Below are 14,392 nucleotides of genomic sequence, written 5' to 3' on the forward strand. Positions count from 1 at the left end.
ATGAGGAGGTCACTCTGAGTGCAGTGTGAGTTGAGAAGTATCCCAAACCCCATGGCAAATGGCGTTGGTGCTTCCCGCAGTGCTAAGATGCAGCCACCTCTGGGGTGGATCCATGGTGGCCATTATTTGGTAGTGACAGGCCATGGACATTTCTTATCTATTTTGTCCCTCCAGGCCTTCCATTCTCCTGTTCAAGAGACATCCCCCAGGGCTCCCTCTGCCTGTGTGACTGGCCAGCAGGGGGCGGTGGTCACTTTCTATCCACTTCTCAGGCACTGTCAGGTAACAGTGCTGCTGGGTGGGGGTGGGGCTGTGTGGGGAGATAGCAGCTGAAGGGGGATTGTGGTGGGGGAGGCCTCTGGGTGGCTGGGCAGGGGGTACCCTAGTGAGGTTGGTGGGTTCTGGAGATTTGGGGTTTCAGGGGGTGGGTGTGATGTGCCCAGCCCTGAGGCTGTGGGTCCTGGAGGTGGGTATCGCTGGGGGCCTGGTGGCTGCAGAACAGCCGGGGTCGGCGTCTCTTGGGGAGGCGGGACAGGGGGTTAGAGGGAGCCTGGTGCTGTGCCAGGGGCTCTGTCTGGGCTTCCCCCGCAGACTCCTGGGATCGCTGCCGTGCCCAGTGCACAGAGTGTGTGTGGGAGAATCCCCGGCGCTAGGCCAGGGGGTGCCCCTGTAAAGCATCAGGGGATCCCACAGGGGGGAGGAGGGGGTGCCAGGCAAAGGGCAGGGCAGATCCTGCTGGAGGGCGGGGGGGGATCCTAGGCAGGCAGTGAGGGACTGAGTTCCCAGTGGGGGTCCCTTTTGGGGGGTCTCTGGCTGTTGGGGTCTCTTGGTGGCGGGAACCCTTTGGGATTCCCAACCTGTCAGTGACGGTCTGGGGGGGGGGGTCTGGCCGGTGGGGCTCTGAGGGGTATCTGAGGTCCCTGGCCAGGGACTCTGGGGGCTGGGTCCCAGGGAATATCTGGGCGGGGGGGGGGGGGGAGAGCTGAGGCTCTGCGGGCTGCTCCTGACCTCGCTTCTTCTCCCTGATCAGCTTATGCCAGAATCCTGGCTCCAAGCACTGCCCGACATTCCCCGGCCAGGCCCAGTCACCGTGATAACTTTCTAGCCACTTATCAGACACTGTGAGGTGAAATCACAGATTTTTGCTTTTCTCCCCTCTTGAAAACTGCAGGAACTTCCAGTTCCATGGTCCTAGATTGTCCAGTCCATTGTCCTGGATCTGGGGGTGAGGGAGGTGGGAGGGGGATCAGCACTGCCACACAATGGTCTCTTCCACAGCGTTCTGGACTCATTCTTTCTGAACTCTGGTTTCATTGAGACCATTGTTAATCCAGAGTCACTGTATGGAAAGACAAGGAGGACTCCGGATAGACAGTGGGGCAAATGATATTAGCAATTCTCCCTATGAGGAGGGGCTCTCATTAGCTGCTCTCCCCAGAGAGCTAAAGGAGGGAAGCTGCTCAAACGCTCTGTCCCTCTCTGCTCAGGATACTGGGGTTCAGCTTCCTGGGTCAGACGCTGCAGCCTCCATTGTGATCTGGGAGACCAGGCTTAGCAGCTGCTGCTCCCCCAGTGGGGTTCTGTGCTGGGGAGTGACCTGAATTAAAGCTGCTTCTGTGCCCGGCCCAGGGGATGACTTTCTCCAGCTGGTCCTAGCCCCCTAGGGCAGCCCTGGGCCCTGTTAATACTAAATTCTGAGCTAGAGTCTCCAGGTAACTGACAGACTTCAGGGAAAGTGCTGGGGACTGGCAAGAAAGTTACTCTGCACAAACAGCCCCTCCTCGTTTCTCCTCCCAGTAGCAATTGCCAGGCGAAAATCCAGCCCTGGGAGAGCAAAGCCCCCAGGAATGGAACTTTCCCAGCCAGAGGGGCAGGGAGAGAGGACAGGGGAAGGAGAGACTGAAAGGGGCAGTGGGAGAAATGAGGGGGGAGGGATTTCCACCCAGACACATGTATTGCTGCATCCCTGGGCAGAACCACTTTCCAGTGAACAAAACAAGGATCAGACAGAGGAAAAGCCAGTTCCTGACTCCATATTCCCCCTGCTGGGATGTGGCTGCCGTGGGGTCAGTGTCCGAGGGAATCCCCCACAGTGACTCCTTTGGTTCTGCTCTTTTCTAGCCTTGTGTTCATAGACTTTGTTACAGGGTGAGGGGACGGAGAAGGGAGGTTAAAAATGTCTCTGTGGGCTTAGCCTGGCAGCAGGGGCCAGGTCTACGTGGTAATAAACAGATTGAGCATTTCCCAGCATGGCAGAATCTAGGATGTCTATGTGCAGGGAAAGGGCCTGGGGGAATTCTGATGTGAAATTGACTAAAACCGGTTCTGAAACACCCACAACTGCTCTTCTCCCCCAGACAGGCTGCAGAATGGCGTCCATGTTTTCCTCCAGCTCATCCCAGCCTGGCGTGGGACAGGGAAGAGAAATGGCTGCAGTGGAGCCAACTCAGGTAGAGATTATCGGGGGGTTGCTGGTGGGTTCCTGCTGGAGGAGAGGGAGAGCAAATACACCGGAGATGGGAAGGTTTGCACAGTCTGGTTTGGAGGTTGGAGCAGGGCAGGAAATGCACAGGGTGGGGAAAGGAGGAGGCCAGGGTGTGGCAAACCTGCTGGGAGTTATTTAATAAGTGCCCTAGATTCTAGGAACAGACCCAGGAGGTTGGGAGGTGGAAATGCCCTAATCTGTGAAGAAAGAAAATAGCCCACCTACATGGAGCTAGTCAAACTGACCAGACTCCCAGTGCTGGAGCCTGAGATCACTAACCAGCGGCTGCTGTGAGATATGAAGGGGGCACCCATGAGTCAGGCTTATTGGAGCTGCCTCTCCCTTCATATCCCGCTTCTCACTATGAAGAGGCTATTGGGTTTCCTACCAGGGAGCTCTCCCTGGACCCTGCTAGGGGCTCCATCTCCTCTATCGGTCAGTGGCCAGTAGGTGTGTGATGGATCTGCTGGGAGAGACAAGGGGCTCTCTCTTCATCCCCTCATCCTGGTATTTCCTGGATACACTGAGCGGGGTGGGGGTTGGACTCTGTTGAGTGGGATCCACCCAGAGCTTCCATTTGATTGGCTCCTCTCTGCCACAAATAGTGGGGCTGTGAGTGGGGAAAGAGGTCCTGAGTGTTGGACTCTTGCTCTTTCAGGGGCCGGTGACCTTCGAGGAGGTGGCTGTGCATTTCACCAGGGGAGAGTGGGCTCTGCTGGACCCCACTCAGAGAGCCCTCTACTGGGATGTCATGCAGGAGAACTATGAGAATGTGACCTCGCTGGGTAAGGGTTCCTGTCCCCTTGGTTCTTGGAAGGGGAAATGAAGAGATAAGGTTCATGCCAGCCCCACAATGCCACCTCTACTCTATCCTGTTTCAGCATCACCCCAATATGCCAGTGACACACACACACACTGCCAGAGACCCTCCCCTGCTGCAGAACACTTTGGGAACAGAGCACAGGAGCCGTATCGCACAGTGTCAAATAGCTCCTGTTTGCTCAAGTGAAACTGGGGGTTAGGTCTGGCATAACTGTTCCATACCCCTAATCATTTTTGTTGCCCTTTTCTGAACCTTTTCCAATTCCAATATATCTTTTTTTGAGATGGGGCGACAACATCTTCATGCAGTATTCAAGATGTGGGTCTATCATGGATTTATTTGCTGTTTTTACGATTATAATATATGATATATTCTGTCGTATCTATCCCTTTCTTAATTATTTCCAACATTGCTTGCATCATATTTTGCAATATATTCCAAATAAGGTAATTAATGTGCAACATATGTGTCATTGTTTGGGGTTTTAAGCTTTAAAAGGCTTGTGTGATTTTTAGCTCAGGGGACAGTATTCCAATAGCTGTCGCCCCCTGCGCACTTTTAACTAAGAAAAGAACCTCAGGCTGAGCTGATTCAAAATCAATCGTGTGGTTGTTTTCCACAACAGCTTCAAGAGGTCCCTGTGATGGAATGTAAATGTCTTCTTCACACCTTCCCCCTGCAGGAGAATGGCTTTTTGACCAGCTGTTTGCCTTGCTGTCTCTGAGGAACTGCTCTGTGGGTGTTCCCCAGAATTGTAACATTTTCAGTAATCTCATACTGTAAAATCTCATAACTTTACATACAGTGTTACTACACATTTTAACAGGAGGATAATATTCAGTAGATTATGCCTTTTCAAATGATACCTCACAAGCCATACTGTGTACAAAATTGATCATGATTTTCTAGAAGAGTGAACACAGGGGTATAGACTGACACAGTGTCTGTGTGTGTGTTCCCAGCAGATATGTGGGTATTTCAATCCCTCATAAGCACAGTGTTCGGCATCTTCAAGGCCCTGGGGAACTGGTCCTGGGAATTCACTGGTTTACCAAGTGTGACACTGGATGGAATTGTGAGACACTTTGGTATTAATAATAAAATAATAATAAAATCTGATAAAATTGCAATGAATCATGCTAGATATGTCATGTAAGGTGTCAGTAAAAATGTTATGATTTGCCAAGTATGATAATATTATTTCTATGTTTGTATCACCTTTGCATTGTGAGTTATAGATATGTAGGGTATATCTGTATTTCCAGACTTGTGCAGTGTTTCTGGGTGACACCCCCAGACATATTGGGATCAACACTGCCTAGCCTGTTTGATGGCCCATTGAGGATCATCATCTGTACAATGAGCCCATGAAAAGGATCAAGGGGATACACCTATTGAGTCAGCAAGAGATGCCGGGGTATGCCTGTCTACTGAGAACTCCAAGGCTTTTCCATGCCATTTGCTGTGAAGCTTGTGTTTGGGACACAGGAAGTACAGGCCACATGGCAAAAGGAATGTAAAGGGCAGCTGCATCATCTCCATTTGTCTTCAATCCCCCTTCCTACCTCTGGAGCAACTTCACTACAAACTGAACCCTGGAACAAAGGACTGAATGACCCATCCAAGCTATGGATGTGTTCCAGGCAGACTTTCAAGCCAGCAACTCACCAATACTGCTAAGAACCTGATATATCCATTTTGGAATGTATCTGACTGCTTTCCCATTTAACTTCTTTTTGTCTTTCTTTCGTTTAAACCTTTAGTTTAGATGCTAAAGGATTGGCTGGAAGGATGGAATTTTGGGTAATATCCAAACCTATACTGACCTGGTGATGTGGCTGACCCTTTGGGGTCAGAGGAACACTTTGTTTATGTGAGCAGAGTTTTTAAATAACCTCTCACTGTACTGGACCTAGCTGCTGATTAGGAGCCAGAGAACTGGGATGGAATAAAGGGGGCCGTGTGATTTCTTTTTTCAGCTTCTCGATAACCCAGTTGGTGACTGGTCAGTGAGTTTAACTTCAGTGTTAACCAGCAGTTTTGGGAGCATCTGCTCTCCCTTTTTCAGCCTGCCCTAACCATTTTCAGTGAGAACTGCCCCTGGCCCACCAGGTCACACTAGGCACTGAAGTTAAATTAATAGAATGTTTGGTTTTTTATGACCAAGTCTTATGAAATCAACTGAACTCCTTTGTTTTCTTTCATCTGAGCAGGGTTTCTAGTTTTCCAACGTGATGTGATCTCCCAGCTGGAACAAGGGGAAGAGCCATGGGTCCCAGACCTCCAGGGTTCAGAGGAAAGAGAGATCCTGATATCTCCCTGCACAGGTGAGGAAACATTAAACCACCTCAGAATCTGTAAGTGCCTGAAGGAAACATCTGGAATTCCCAAAAAAGCTCTTGGGGAGATCTCTCAGTTCATTATTGTCCCTAGCAGGGGTCATATCCTCAGGGTAAATATAGTTCATGGCATCCTATAGATCCTAGCAGACACCAGGCAGTAGCTTCCTCCCTTCCCCCTGCGTATTTGGATGGGATGTGTAGGCTGAATTCATCCCCCTCCTCTCTCCTATTTGGGGGAAGAGTTTGGGGGAGTTCAGCTCCTGATTTTTATTTGACCTGTCTTCAGCACTTGTTTTTGTTTGGTCTTCTCCTTTCCATCCCTGTTTGAGGTTTCTGTCTCTGTCACAGCAGGTGATGCAATAGCATGTGAGAAAGAGGAGCAGAATTCTCAGCCTGGAAATGTTGAGCCAGTGGGTAAAAACAGAGCATTATCTCAAAGATTGAAAAAGAATGTGTCCAGGAGTCATGAGCTGGGAAAATCCTGGGAGATTCAGCACAGACCAAAAACAGATCAAGGAAACCAGCCAGGGAAGAAAGTGGATAAATTTATTTCCTGTTGGGGAACTCAGAAGGTCCTCATGGAAACCACAACACAGCAGGATATCCTCAGGCGAAAGAGAAAAAATACATGCAGGGAGTGTGGAAAAACCTTCTCTCACAGCTCAGCCCTTTCTGTACATCAGAGAATCCACACAGGGGACAGGCCCTATGAATGCAGTGAGTGAGGAAAAACCTTCAATCGCAGGTCGCACCTATTAGGCATCAAGCAATCCACAGAGGAGAGGCCCTTTGAATGCCGTGAGTGTGGAAAAGCTTCACTCAAGGATCAGCCCTTTCTGTTCATCAGAGAATCCACACAGGGGAAAGGCCCTTTGAATGCCGTGAGTGTGGGAAAAGCTTCACTAGCAGCTCAGACATTAGATTTAATTTACCCTGGTTCCTCAACTGTTGCTACAGCTCTAGTACCCATCAATCCAAAGACTGAGAGAAATGGAGAGTTCCAACCATTGTCCTTTTAATATCTTATTGTTCCTCTCTCTGTTTTTTGTGCTGGCCTTTCTATTCTATCATTTTCTGCCTTTGTTTAGTGGTAACAGTTGGTTTCCATCACTCATGTTTATGTGTTTAAATCTCTATCCGTTGTTAAATAAATTTTTTGCTTGTTCGATAACTGTACTCAGGTGCTGTGTGAGATACAGTAGCAATGGTCCACAGTAAAACTAGTAACTTGGGATACTTGGGGAAGAGAGGATCTGGGATTTCACCGAGTATCTGGTGATCCGGGCTGGACCCCAGAGGGGGACACATTGATGGGAACTCAAGGGTTAAGGTGGCTGCTGTAGCTCAGAGGAGGGTCCTTGAGTTCCAGCTGGCTGGTGAGTTTGGTCACTAACATCCAGCTGCCAAATGTAAAACTCCCTCTTCCTTGTGGCAGGTGGCAACAAGGAGACTCACAGCCCTCAGCACCCTGAGAAGGGTCACAATGTATCTCTATGTTGATCCACCTGTCAAATTCGCACAGGGAAAGCTCCCGATAGCACAAAACTCTGCCCTATGAAATCATGGAACATGTGCTCTTTGCTCTGTGAAAGCATGTCAAGACCCCAAGCGCTGGAGGACAGGTTTTGGGTCCAGAGTGCGCTAGACAAATTGGAGGATTGGGCCAAAAGAAATCTGAGGAGGTTCAACAAGGAGAAGTGCAGAGTCCTGCACTTAGGACGGAAGAATCCTTTGCACTGCCACAGAGTGGGGACTGACGGAGTGAGGGGGGATTTGATAGCAGCCTTCAAGTACCTGAAAGAGCAGCAGTGTGGGCTTTCTCCTGGCCACTTTTGCTGGGCTGGGCAGGCAGCCTGGAGGCCTTTCTAGAAGAGAACTGGGAACTGAGTTAGAAAAACCAATGTGAAAACCAGAACCTCAGGTTTAGACTCATTTATTTATAATATTAAATCTTCAATTCTAGTGTCACAGTCAATACAATTGCTTCAGCCTGATAGTTGCCCAAAGGGAAACTTAACGTCTCTCCAAGGGGAATGGAGAGAAAACACTTTTCAGAGTCCAAGAGAGACAAGGCGAATGAGGGTAAGAGCTTGCAGAGGACCAACCTCTGATGGTGAAAGAGACAAGCTGTGGAGCTAACCCAGCACCCTTCTTCAGTTCTGTGTAGCCTGGAAGGTCGTCTCTTCCATAACCAGCAGTTAGAACATAAGAACAGCCACACTGTTAAAAGTCAATGCACAGGGGAGAAGGATCTTGTGTTTCATTCCTTATGTCCTAGTCCCATCGTGTGGCCATTTCCTTTTCTTCCTTTCTGTTAAAAGCTTTGGTGTTTTGCACAGAAACATTATTTCCCCAGGAGAGACCCAGGAGTGGGGGCTGCATTCCTGTACCAAACAGTCACTGGAAGGGGGCAGACAAAGGCCTTTAGGACGAGGCGTCCGTCACTGTCAAAAGATCATCTCCCTCCTGCAGGTCACTGGCAGCCTGAATTTGTTCCTTATCCTCCCAGAGTCTGGGGGCTGGAATCAGCACTACCCAGCCCCTCCGTATGTAGCAGGAACAAACACAAACCTGGTCTTTAAAACAAGCTGTCCCCTTCCTTCTCAGGGAAGAGTTTTCTGTGATTGAAGTTGAGCTTCAGTTCCCCTCTCCTAGGGGTGGGGCGGGTTTGGGGCCAGCTCCCAGTGAGATCTGTTTTCACCATTGCCCCCTTTCAGTCACTCTGGGATCCTAAATCTGCTCCCAGCTGTCAGGCAGCTTCCAGCCCAACCACCCTGGTCACTACCTCCATGGTCATGTGTCACCCCCTCTGCCAGCACACAGAACCTGCAGGAAAGCTACTCCTGCCAGATCTGTTGGTGGTATAGTGGTGTGCGTAGGTGTCTTCCAAGCAATTCATCTGGGTTTGATTCCCAACCAATGCAATAATGGCTTTTCTCTTTTGTTGTTTCCTCATCTGGAAGTGGTTTAATTTCAGTCACATTGTGTTACAATCACATTATCTATAGAATGAGACAATAAATGTGTCAAAGTCCAGCAGGTCATACAGGATGGAGGCACACAAGGGGCTGGAATGTGTCATCTGAGAAAGACAGAACACTTGGAAACCTGCATCTCCCATCCCGTGGCCTTGCGTGTTATGATTCCAGCTCCGTGAGCTGTTTGTATGATGTTCCTGCATGGTGGGGAAATGAAGTTTTGAGTCAGTTTTTGCTCCTGCAGATTCCTTTGCTGTTACAATTATAATGACATGAACAAAAGGGAGGCACAATAAACATAACCCCCAAGTTGCAATACAGGTGGGGAAAGAGACGATCACGGTTAAGCCAAACACGTCAAAATAAAAATTAATACTAAAAAAGGGGAGAGGGAAGAGATCAGGTATGTGGAGATCCCCTTGATAGTTCAACCCACATTGTTAGAATCAAAGTTCAGACTTGACACTGGAAAACCCGCAACTACCTGTCTCTGTGAACACCTGTGATGAGCAAGACGGAGTTGGGACACCTGTTCTGCTTCAATCATTTATTGTCTCTCTGTTCTCTCCTTCTTCTCCCCCCAATTCCTCGTCTCCAATGTCTCTGCCTTTCTCCTCTTGCTCCCTCTCCCCTGCCCTTTCCAGGAACTCACACTCAACAGCATTTAGGACAAGCCAGAGCTCCCATGTTCTGCACATGAGCCTGTGTTAGAGGACATGTGACCCCGGTCAGAACCAGTCACCAGATCAATATGACCCTTTATGGGTGACTTCTCTGCCTGCTCTGCAATTTACATCTCCCTCTTCCCCCCACCGCAAACAGGGTGGGGTACAGCTCTGACTGAGAGGCCTAACAGGAGAAATTTCAGCCCAAAGACAAATTTGTGTGAAATGTTGAGAAATGAAGAGCCCCCCCAAATCCCCAGAACTCTAGTGTCACCCCCATGGCACCAGCACAGGGAACCCAGTGAGATGGGGTTACAGAATACAAGGGGGGAGGCAGCAGGGAGAGAGGTGACAGGGAATCTCTCTTTTTCTTTCTCTCGTCACTTTCTGTTCTTCTTTCCTTCCAGGAACTGCAGTCACAGAAGGGAGGGGTTTGTCTCCGTGTCTGTCATGGAGGTGGTGGAAGTGATGGATTCTGTGACTTCCTGCAACCTCCGTGACTTCTGCAGTGGCCACAGTGGCTGACTCCAGGGCCACTCAATCAACTGGCTCCAGGGACCGCCCAAGCAGCGGCCAATGCGGCTGGCCCTGGGGACCACTTGCCCAGTGGTCCCGAGGGCAGCAGGAGCAGCCACAGCTTGGTGGCCTCTGGCAGCACTTCTGGGGTGGCCAGAGCAGCAGCTGGCCCCCTGGGGCTCCCCCCTGCCCTAGCAGCAGCTGGAGTGGCAGCGACTCTCAGGGCTTCTCCCCTGGTAGCTGGTGCTCATTATCCATCAATTAAATCAAAACACTTCCCCCTGCAAGTGGATTTAGCCCGGGACCCTCAGAGTCAGCAGTTGTTACGCCCCCACTGAGCTCTCTGGTCAGGTGTCCTAGTGCCGGGAGCCTCCGATGTAGATCCTAAAATAGCGTTTTTGCACCAGGGGGGCTGAAATTTTGGACCGGACATTGTAACTCCACCGTTATTTTACTGAATTGCTTCAAAACTGCAAGTGTAGAAAGTCTCCTAAGTGCCAGGCTCTCTGCCATGGAAACAGCTGCCCCTGCTCTGCAGGAGTCTGTGCGTTCCACCCAGCAACGTACACACCTGCGCCGCACTGAAGGGGGGTCAGACAGTGACGGTAACGCAAATCTTCAGACTATTAACCCAGGTCCCTTTCTTTAACCCAGGACGTGCCAGTCACCTGTTAGCCATGGCGTTATCTTCATCTTCAAATACCTCTCAGGACATTGAACAGAGGAAGTGAAGCCCCCTCCCCCGAATGGCTCCCTGTTGAGGCGTTGTACCGGACCTGCCCCTGGAGACTGTCTGGTTTTATACTCTTAGAGCTTTTTCTCTTCAAACCCCTTATCCCAATCTCTGGGCCAACCTCCGCATTTCAGAGTTTAGAATTTACTCTCATCACGCTCCTATGACACTTTCCATGTGAATTGGGCAAAGCAAGTGGGGGAAGCTCCGTGGCTAATGAAAACCAATGCTCTGGGTGAGGCCTGAACTCACACCCACAGCTGTATTTCCCCCTGCATGAGCCACTATAGGTGCTTCTTAGACAAACTTGGGCTGTAGGTGGTTATGTGTGTCTGTGCTTCGCCGCTTTGGCTGCTTTGTGAAAAGCTGATGGTTCAAACAGAAGCTGGTGGGTTTTTGTTTTGTTTTAAGCAATTAGAGTCTAGTACATTTTAACAGGCAGAAAATGTCCTATTCTGGTCTAGCCCCATTTGACTCCTTCTGTCCATCTTCTTCCTTCGCCCTGAGTGTCTTTCCTTCCCCATTGGGGACATGCAGAGATGAACCCCAGTCAGTCTGGGTCACAGAGAGTTTGTATCTCCTAAGGAATGTGGGTGAAGGATTCCAGCTGAATTAACGCCGCTCACCTGGGTTAGAAACATTTGTTTCTTTCGAGCAGATAGTGGGAAATGGGACATTAATTCAGACCCAGGAGGCAAGGCAGAGGCTTCATGCTCTTGATCTCCAGGAAGGGAGAGAGGATCCCCAGGAAGGAACAGAGCTTCCTTTAGATTCAAGCTGGGTCTCCTGGAAGTTGGAAAAGACCCTTGGTCACTGAGGATCTCATGGGATTGTGCTGCTCCAGAGGCTCGAGAGTCCTGGGTGCAGGGAGGGTGTCACTGCACAGTCTGAAATGGAAGGGAGGACCCTGGAAGGGACGGGGAGGAACAGAAAATGGAGAGGAATGAAACAGAATAAACGCCTCTTCTCTCTCCCCTCCCCAACCCAGCAAGAACTGTTATCAGTGGGGAAACTCCCCACGATGAACGGCAGAGACCACAGAGACATTCGCCTCATGCTGAGAAGTAAGGTGACCAATCACCAAGTGTGAAAAATCAGAAATTATTCCCAGATGCATTGGTGGTATAGTGGTGAGCATAGCTGCCTTCCAAGCAGTTGACTGGGGTTCAGTTCCCAGCCAATGCAAAGATGTGATGATTCCTCCACTGGGAATTGGTTTAATTTCAGTCACGTTGTATCAGTTTATTGATGGAATGAGAAAATCAGTGTCCCAAATCAGAACAGGTCATTAAACACCCAGTGGAGGAAGAAAGGGGCAGGACTATATAATGAGCAGTTGGAGTCATCCTGGTATTACAATGCTTGGTTTATTTTTTTTTTAAATTTCCTTTACTTCCCACTCCCTTTTAGACAGAACCTTTAAGGTCAGAAGGGACCAGTGTGATCATCTAGTCCAACCTGCTGCACCTTGCAGGCCAAAAGACCCCACCCACCCACTCCTGGAATAGACCCGGGAGGGGAGGCAGCTCCGTGCTCTGCCCCTACCCCAGGCAGCACATGGAGGCCCTCTGCTCCCCTCCCCAATGCGTGTGCAGAGATGTGCCAGCAGCACTAAGGTGGCTCCATGCCCACTCTACATCTGTCCCTCCGTGCCGCTCCCAGAAGTGGCTGGCATGGCCCAGCATCCCCTGGGGTGGGGGGAGTGTCACCACTCATCTAGGAGCTGCTGCCAGAGGGTTTTGTGTACCGGTCACTTTGGGAGCTGCACCACCCCTCCTGCACCCCACCCCCACCCCCAGCGCAGAGCCCACACCCAAATTTCCTCCCAGTGCTTTGCTTGTCTTCCTTTCACCAGAACCATCCTTCTTCTCCTGGGCTGTAAGTAGCCATCCCTGGGAAGCCAAGAGGCAGGCATAGGATTCTGCAAGGTAAGTGTCCCACAGCGCCGCGATGGACAGTGCGATGAAGGTAAGTCTTCCCGAGGCGCCATGGAATGTAACGCAGCAAACCACTGGCCAGGCGGTCCAGGCGAAGGGCAGTCACTGGAGGTACAAGCTTGTGAGTGACTCCTAAGCACAGGGCCCCTTCCCCTTTTAAGGACCTGCTCCTCATGGCCTGCGACTGGAGATGACTTGGCTGCATCCGGTGGGTCACACTCCACCTTGGGCAGTGTCCCTGCTCTGGGTGTGTGATCGCTGCCTAATTAGAGTCCCAGACACCTTCTCTATCTAGGAGCTCTTCTGCTCTTTCAGCTGTTCAACCAGCCCCTTCATCCCACAAGCATTGCAGGAGGGGGAGGGGGGAAGCCACTTCACAGGCATTCAGAGAGGGAGAGGAGACAAAAATGGGAATGGGGGAAGTATAACAGACCTATTGAGCATAGAAATCACTGCTGCTCCTACAACAGCAGGGACAGGCCACTAGGAGCTGGGAAAAATTACGCCATCATGTTTCTGCCTGGTTTTGAACCAGGGACCTTTCGCGTGTTAGGCAAACGTGATAACCACTACACTACAGAAACTCTGTTGCAGGGCTCTGCCCTTCCCTTCATAAGAACAGAAGAGTGGCCAGACTGGGTCAGACCAAAGATCCATCCAACCTCATATCCTATCTGCCAACAGTGGCCAATGCCAGGTGCCCCAGAGGGAGTGAACCTAACAGGTAATGATCAAGTGATCTCTCTCCTGCCATCCATCTCCATCCTCTGACAAACAGAGGCTTGGGATACCATTCCTTACCCAGGCTGCCTAATAGCCATTAATGGACTTCACCTCCATGAATTTATCTGCAAAAATAATGAGGAGTACTTGTGGCACCTTAGAGACTAACAAACTTATTTGAGCATAAGCTTTTGTGGGCTAAAATCCACTTCATCAGATGCATACAGTGGAAAATACAGCAGGAAGATATATATATATATATATATATATATATATATACACAGAGAACATGAAAAAATGGGTGTTGCCATCCGCACTATAATGAGAGTGAGCAGTTAAGGTGAGCTATTATCAGCAGGAGAAAAAAACTTGTAGTGATAATCAGGATGGCCCATTTCCAACAGTTGACAAGAAGGTGTGAGTAACAGTAGGGGGACAAATAAACAGGGGGAAATAGTTTGACTTTGTGTAATGACCCACCCACTTCCAGTCTTTATTCAAGCCTAATTTAATGGTGTCCAGTTTGCAAATTAATTCCAATTCAGCATCTCTCGTGGGAGTCTGTTGTTGAAGGTTTTTTGTTGTAATATTGCGACATTTAGGTCTGTAATTGAGTGACCTGGGAGATTGAAGTGTTCTCTGGCTGTGTTTGAATGTTATAATTCATGATGTCTGATTTGTGTCCATTTATTCTTTTATGTAGAGACTCTCTGGTTTGGCCAATGTACATGGCAGAGAGGCATTGCTGGCACATGATGGCACATATCACATTGGTAGATGTGCAGGTGAATGAGCCCCTGATGGCATGGCTGATGGTGATTAGGTCCTATTATGGTGTCCCCTGAATAGATATGTGGACAGAGTTGGCAACGGGCTTTGTTGCAAGGATAGGTTCCTGGGTTAGTGTTTTTGTTGTGTGGTTGCTGGTAAGTATTTGCTTCAGGTTGGGGGGCTGTCAGTAAGCAAGGACTGACCTGTCTCCCAAGATCTGTGAGAGTGAGGGATTGTCCTTCAGCATGGGTTGTAGATCCTTGATGATGCACTGGAGAGGTTTTAGTTGGGGGCTGAAGGTGACGGCTAGTGGGGTTCTGTTACTTCCCTTGTTGGGCCTGTCCTGTAGTAGGTGACTTCTGGGTACTCTTCTGGCTTTGTCAATCTGCTTCTTCACTTCAGCAGGTGGGTACTGTAGT

The 14,392-nt window shown here is 49.8% G+C and overlaps 1 non-coding gene and 1 pseudogene across 1 annotated transcript; both read right to left on the reverse strand.

Moving 5' to 3' along the window:
- The window catches only part of LOC120381498, a 384,534-nt pseudogene that overhangs the window by 52,274 nt on the left and 317,868 nt on the right, over positions 1 to 14,392 (reverse strand).
- TRNAV-AAC lies at positions 12,991 to 13,063 on the reverse strand. The gene has a single exon. It is a non-coding gene; the product is annotated as a tRNA-Val (tRNA).

This window comes from Mauremys reevesii, linkage group 14, assembly GCF_016161935.1.
Source record: "Mauremys reevesii isolate NIE-2019 linkage group 14, ASM1616193v1, whole genome shotgun sequence".
NCBI lineage: Eukaryota > Metazoa > Chordata > Testudines > Geoemydidae > Mauremys > Mauremys reevesii.